General features: G+C 43.5%; 1 pseudogene; it reads left to right on the top strand.

Moving 5' to 3' along the window:
- The first annotated feature begins 693 nt into the window (after positions 1-693).
- Positions 694-1,926, top strand: LOC136144679 (spindle and kinetochore-associated protein 3-like; annotated as a pseudogene).
- Positions 1,927-7,289: the final 5,363 nt, after the last annotated feature.

Below are 7,289 nucleotides of genomic sequence, written 5' to 3'. Positions count from 1 at the left end.
CTTCCTTCTTTGTGCCTTGTCAGGCACCTCCCCGTCCTTCCCACCCTTCCCTGGCTCTGCTCTCAGCACCTCTTGAAAATTAGGGATACTAGCACCTCCTCAGTTGCTACCTATCTTTGTTCAGTCTTAACGTCCCTGGTCCCTGCCTGTTTACAGATGTCCCAGCACATGACTCCCTTCCCCTCACAGCGCTGGAAAGGTTTCTTTTCCCCTCCCTGGATGTCTCTTGTTCTGCCTTCCCCTTGAATGCCCATGTTTGTGGGATTCTGAGCAGAACCCCTCTCTCCGAGTTCTCCTGGCTTTCTGTGGGTGACTTTATCCCCTGGCATGTTTGATGTATAGTCCTTATATCATGCTCATTATCCTCATCATTTTAGTTTCATCAGCTGAGTCTTTGAGAGCTTAAGTTTGTCAGCAGTGAGGTTTGCTTACTGGGCTGTAGGTATCAATCCAAGAAGAACTACAGCTTGGGTTTTCTAAAACCCTTCTTCTTCTTTTATTGTCAACACTATTAATATATTCCCAAGGACAATGAACGTTTAATGGCATGTTGAGATAAAGCAGAACATTTTCTCAAATCTTCAAGAATTTCTGGTTGCAAAAAAGGCCTTTTGTGGCTCCCAGAGCCTATGGCGCTTGTGGCGCTGGGATTCAAATGGGTGCTGGCGCTGAAGTGGAGCACCAGGCTCCTCTATGGATCTGATCCCAGGCTTTAGCAGGAAGCTGCGGTGTCTCTGGCTGTCACCCTGGATGGTGAGACGGCCCGGTTGCAGCTAGCGCTGCAGAGAGAGGACAGCGGCTTTGAAGATTGTCCAATGAGAGTTTTCCATGACCTTCACTCGGAAGTACAAACTCTAAAGGATGAAGTCAATATTATTCTTGATAAAGCAAGCTTGGAAAGTCAACAAAGCGTTGGTTTCATAAAGGCAACAAAAATATTGATGAAAAAGAATTCCGTGGATATCATGAAAATGAAAGAGTTTTTCCAGAAGTATGGATATAATCCACATGCCAAGAAAAATTCAGTGGGTGAACAAGAAGTCACTGACTCTTAACCAGAGTCCAGTGAATGTGAAAATCCTGAGAAGCCCGACATGAAAGATGATTTGTTGGATTCTGCTGCTCTCAGCACTTCTGTTTCTGAGAAGTCACCATGTAGTTCACAACTTTCTGATTTTGGACTTGAGTAGTACATTGTATCCCAAGTTCTGCCAAACCCACCCCAAGCAGTAAACAACCCAAAGGAAGAGCCAAAAAGTTTAACTTCATTTTCCAAACAGTCACTAATAAAAATTCCAAAATGTGTACTAAAGATGGATGATTTTGAGTGTGTAACTCCCAAATTAGAACACTTTGGTATCTCTGAATATACTATGTGCTTAAATGACACAGTCACACAGTTGGACTTAAAAATGTGAAGGCTAACAGTGAGGAGACCACAGAAATAGAACCAGTGACCAGTGATAGTGTCTTTGCCACTCCTGGCCTCAAGGCCCAGCCGTTGGAAAAAAATGATGCTGAGCACACCCATTCTCCCTTCTGCACTCCTGGCTTGAAACTCCCTTCTACAAAGAGCAGCACAGCTTTGGTATCCACAAATTATCCACTATCAAAAGCGAACAGTTCATCAAATGATTTGGAAATTAAAAAAAAGTGCATCGTTAGTTTCAAATTCAGATGAGTGCTTTGAGAAGTTTGCAGGTCCCTCTTCTCCTATGATTTCTTCTTACAAGAATCTGCTCAAAACACCTACACCTCCAGCAGTTACCACAGAAGATTCCAAAAGATATTTGCCAGATTTTGTCAAAATATAACTCAAACCTAGCGACTCTGGTAGCAGTGAGAGTGGTGCCACCCAGCAAACTGTTCCTTCCTCGGCATGGAGGACGGAACATGTGAGATGCTGGCAGCAAAGAAAACTGGTGAAGAAATGATAGTGGATCCACCCTTCCCTTATGGAAACTGAACAGGGATTAAAACAAATTTGGTCTCACTTTGTTTTTGACATTCCCCTACGTCTTCCCCCTTTTGAAAAACTGACTCATATTAAAGATGAGTATGGACACTGATGTCTTACAATGCTTTTTATTGAGTTTGATTTAATTTAACCTGTCTTGTTGATGTGTAGATCAGCTACTCAGTTTTGAAAGATCACTATATTTCATTGATTTCAAGTTTACCCTGCCTCATGGAACTGTGTGGCTTAAGTAATATTAGGAAGCAGGATAAATAATTTTTGAAATTTAAACATTACTGTTTGCCACTCAGATGAGGCCACCTTCAGTCTTCTCAGGGCTGGGCAGTTGTTGCTAGAGCTGGGCTTCTTCCCTGGGGCTAGCTCTGCGCACAGTCTCCTCTGATGATTGTCCCAAGTCTGCTACACTTTTTATTTCAACAGTGCTCTTTAAGACACAGTTGTTTACAAAAGACAGCCTAAACTGGTTCAGAAAAGGAGGAATTTATAGGCCTCGGTAGCTAAACTGAAGTGGGTGTCTCAAACATTTGGACTTAGACACTCGCCTGCTGTCACGTCAGGACGGGTGTTTTCCTCTAACTTGTCAGTTTCATCCTCTCAAATCAGCTCTTCCCAGCACGTGACTGTGACCTCCCCAGACTCCCATGTAGCTCGGCGCCCCACAGAGCCCGAGCCTCACCCTCAGGAAGATCCTGGGCATCCTCCCGAGTGGGTGCTCCCCTCTGCACTGTCAGCTGTGCCTGTGGACCTGTCTCAGAGAGCATCAGGCCACCCTGTCCGTGGAGTCCAAGAGCCTTATGCTCTACGTCAAGCTGACTCAGCAAAGATTATCCTCTTTTATGGTTGTGCCTTGGAAGTCATATGGGAAGACCCGTCACGCTGTGTCTCTTCATTTTGTCAGAAAATTGTCACTAGAGAAAAACTTATTCTCTGTCCTAGGAACTACTGTGTAGTTATAATTTAAGTTTTGCTAGCTATAATGTTACCTTGTATCTCAAGATAAGCTCTGGTCAGCCTTATAGTATATTATGCTAACTCCCGAACTGTATCAACCTTTTGTACACTGTTTACCATGGCTTGGTATAAGTCCACAGAATAGATAGGATTGCTTAAGAAGGAGTGAGTATATTCACAGTGTACTGAGGACTGAACCCTAGAGTTCTCATTTTAGAAGCTGGAAAGAGGCGGGAAAATCTAGCAAAGGAGATTGAGAAGCAGCCAGGAAAATAGGAAGAAAATATTTCAAGGAGGGTGATTGATTCTATCAGTACTGTTGAGAATCCAAGTAAAAAAAGACAGACTTAGCACTGGACTTGGCAAAGTCACTATTACTGACAGCACTGATGAATTCGGATGGAGTGCTCGGGATTAGTGTCTAGAGTTGAGTTGAGAGGTTGAAGGTGAGGAAGCAAAGACAATGAACTGAGATGGCTCTTTTCATGAGTTTTGCTCAAGGAGGGAGAGAGGAAATGGTGTGATAACCAGAGGGGGTATGAGTGAAACAGGAGTGTTGGAGATGGGAAATAAAGAACATTACATGAAAAAAAAAAAAAAAAAAAAGAATTTCTGGTTGTTTCCCATCCTCTACCCCTTGCTGACCTTGAAATTTGCTCCTCAAGTTCAGAGGCCCGAGTCCCAAACAAAAATGGTCAAGTGCTCGGGCCTGGTGGGCTGGGAAGACCCAGAGGAATCGGGTGGAGAGGGAGGTGGGAGGGGGGATTGGGATGGGGAATACGTGTAACTCTGTGGCTGATTCATATCAATGTATGATTTTGACCTACGCTGAGTGGCATCACCAGTCCCCACTTTTCTCTTATCATCATCAAGCCTCCTTCAAATCTTCCTTCCCATCCCCCTGAAACAATTATGACAGATCAGCCAGGCACCTCTACATTTATCTGGATAAGAACATATAAGCACCCTCCAGTGCTGACAAGCTGCAACCTCTGCAGAGGCTGCCAGAGGGGCATCAGAGTTGAGCCAACAGGACCATTCCTCAGAGGCATGAAATAGATCCAAATTAAAATGAAGTGACTTTTACATTTGTCACATCTTCTTAACTTTTCACTATGATTGAAGCTACTCTAAGCGTGATGCAAACAAAAGTATTTCCCAAATTATAAGCTAATTTATTTATTTATTATCTATTTATTTATTTTTCTATAAAAATCATTTAATTTTTTTCTTTCTTTTTTATGTTTTAAATTATGAAAGTATGATAACACATTTACAGGAGACTTGGAAAACGCAGAACAAGGGTATATATAGTTCCACTATTATGTTAAAATTATTATTATTATTATTTTTTTTAAATTATTTTTCTAAGTAGGTAAACTAAGAGTTTTTAGTTGGAATTTCAATACAAACTCTCAAAAATGAATAGACCGAATATACAGAGAAGTAGAAGGATATAGTAGACCTGAAAAGCACTATGAATCAATTCAACATAACTAAGATTTACACAATTTTCATGCAACAGTAGGATACAAATTCTATTCAAGTTCCCATAGATTATAAGCTAGGAGACACTGGAACATATCCAGGGACATAAAGCAAGGTGCAAAAATTTCATGGTTTAAAAGCATTGAAATCATACTGAGTCTGTTCTCTTAACACTGTTATGTTAGAAATCACTATCAAAAGATATTTGAAAATAATGCACATAGTAAATGTGCTTAGTTGCTCAGCTGTGTTCAACTCTGTGACCACATGGACTGTAGCCCACCGGGCTCCTCTGTCTATGGGGATTCTCCAGGCAAGAACACTGGAGTGGGTTGCCGTGCCCTCTTCCAGACATAGTACAATGAAAAACCTAACTTGTAGTTGTTCATGAATGTGAATGATTGGTGAGTACTGGTTTTGCTTACTTATCCTTGCTCCCCTTTCGCACATGCTCTTCTCAGAAAACATCCAGGGTGTCCTGGGCCATTGACGAAGCCCTGCTGCTTTGGTAACCAATGGAATATGGTGGGCTCCATGGGTTGGACCACAATGCCTCCTTCCCTGCTTCTTTTTATAATTCAATCAATTCAAGTTCAGAGAACTCTGTTTTCACATATCCTTTTTAACTTCCTTCTTCCCCTACATCTTTCAAATCTTTCCAAATTAGATGAGAAAAAAAATGTAATATTAGATTTTCTACGAAGAGTTTGAGGCTATGGAATTAAACGAGGACTAGTACCATGCGTTGTTCTCACTGAGTTTAAAATCTAAAGTAGAAAATTATTTATCTTGGATTTCCCTGGGAGTCCAGTGGTTAAGAATTCATCTGCCAGTGCAGGAGACCTGAGTTCAATCCCTTGTCTAGAAGGGATTCCATATGCCACACCGCAACTAGAGAGTAACCCCCACTCGCTGCAACTAGAGAAAGCCCCGCGCAGCAACAAAGACTCAGTGCAGCCAAAAATGAACAAATAAATTAAAAAAAAATTTATCTCTATGGATGCCTATGTATCTATGTACTCAGCGTGAAACAAAACAAGGAGGGTATTCTGATCTAATTCAAAAGAAAATTCTCTTAAGGAAAAATCAGTTTTACACATTTCTTTCTTCTTTCATTTATTTGTTCTCTCTTGCTTTCTCTCTGTCTCTCTCTTTTTGGCACCGTTGTACAGCATGTGGCCTGTTGATACGCTTTTGCCTTATTTACATGACCCTGTCCTATTTTTTAGCTTCACACAGGGATGGAAAGTGTATGCATGCCTAGTGGCAGCCTCTTTGTCTCCCACTTGCCTTTTCCTCCTCCCTGTGAAATCAGATCTCTGCAAGAAAGGGCCAAGATCACAGCACGTGTTAGGGAACGCACAGAGTGACCTGTAATCTCTCTCTCCTTCTGTCCTTCCATTTCCTGTCTATGGAACAGATCAGCCTGAATTTTTCTGCAGCACTGGCAGGATCAAAAGTCAGGCAAAGTTGAGCTGCGTTCCACTTCTGTTATGAAATAATCGTCATATCTGCATCTGCGTGATAATACACACACATATGCCTGCGAAATTATCTACCTCCTAAGCATCCATGCACGCTGGAGAGGATGATGAATGTGCCAGATGCTCCCATGTCGTGGTGAGCTCATGGAGGTGGGTGGAGCAGGGCAGCTTGCCAGCAGTTTGGGTGGTTTCATCAGGAGAGTGCGTCAGCTTGGTGGCTCCTGCTGCATCACCCCTGATACCCGTTCTAATATGTCCCATTGGAAGAAGGCCAGAGCCCTGACACTAAGATTTAGGCCTATTTTTCATCTTCTGGCAATCACGCTTTTTCTCTCTTATCCTCTCTCCTTGCAAACCTCCAACTAGGCCATTACTGTGTCTCCCCAGGAGTCTACTAAGCCTGATTCTCAGGCTAGGGCTCCTGTTTCATATGGTTATATTTGGTCCTTGAAATATTTACCGAAACGTGTTATTGAGTTGGGGCCAGACCTTGGCTTAGAAACCAGATAATCTCCTTTTCCCAGAATCAATAGCTTTCATCTATTCCTGAGCTCCTAAAAGCCAGCAAGTCCTCCAAAATGAAACACTTGCCAAACTTTTGCTAGCAGACCGAGGCCTGAAGTCAGAGCTGGAAGGGGAAGAGTATGACAGCAAGCTCCTTGGGTCAAGCAACGTGCTTGTCCAGGCTCCCCGCCTGCAGCTGGCAGAGCACTGGCAGACTCAGTGGACCCTGGACCATGCTGGGGCCACGTAATGACCCCCACGGGGCCTACGAGTCTGTGCCGCTGGTGTGGCCTGGCGGTGGCCAGCTCCCGGACTCCGCTCCTCTTCCCACAGCCTTTGTGTCCTTGAGCTAGACTGAGCTGGCTTGACTTGAGATCAGACCGGCCCTGTAGTCCTATTGTTTTAACAAGCAGAGCTGGTGGTGGGGGAATCCAAGGAGCGTGCTGATCTGAAGTTTTAAATAGAACCCCCATCTGGACTCAGGACTAGATCCTAGACAGCACCCGTGCCCACACGGTCCACCCCATAGGGGTGCTTGTCTAAAGGGCGCACCAGGCAGCTGATAAAAGAAGCTGCGTGTTACAGGCTGTGGGAAGGAGGGAGGTTTATTTGTTTGACATTTTGCAGTGTGGTTATTTTAACTATCTGGGGCACCAAGACACACACATACACAGGAATTGCTCCCCTGTGCTGCGTCATGAGGCACGAGTGATGACTTTGTTCCCTAATTTGGAGTAGAATATTCAGGTGCCAGGTTTGTGTGTTTATTTATCTGCCATCTCTGGCCATAGGGCCATGGCAGGGACTGGGGTGTGGCAAGAGGTAATATCTTGGTCAGAAAGTATGGAAATTTCTAGTTGTAGCTTTTATCTATCTTTTATGGC

This window comes from Muntiacus reevesi, chromosome 12, assembly GCF_963930625.1.
Source record: "Muntiacus reevesi chromosome 12, mMunRee1.1, whole genome shotgun sequence".
NCBI lineage: Eukaryota > Metazoa > Chordata > Mammalia > Artiodactyla > Cervidae > Muntiacus > Muntiacus reevesi.
The sequence above is the reverse complement of the archived record's forward strand: the minus strand, read 5'-3'. Positions and strand labels throughout refer to the sequence as shown.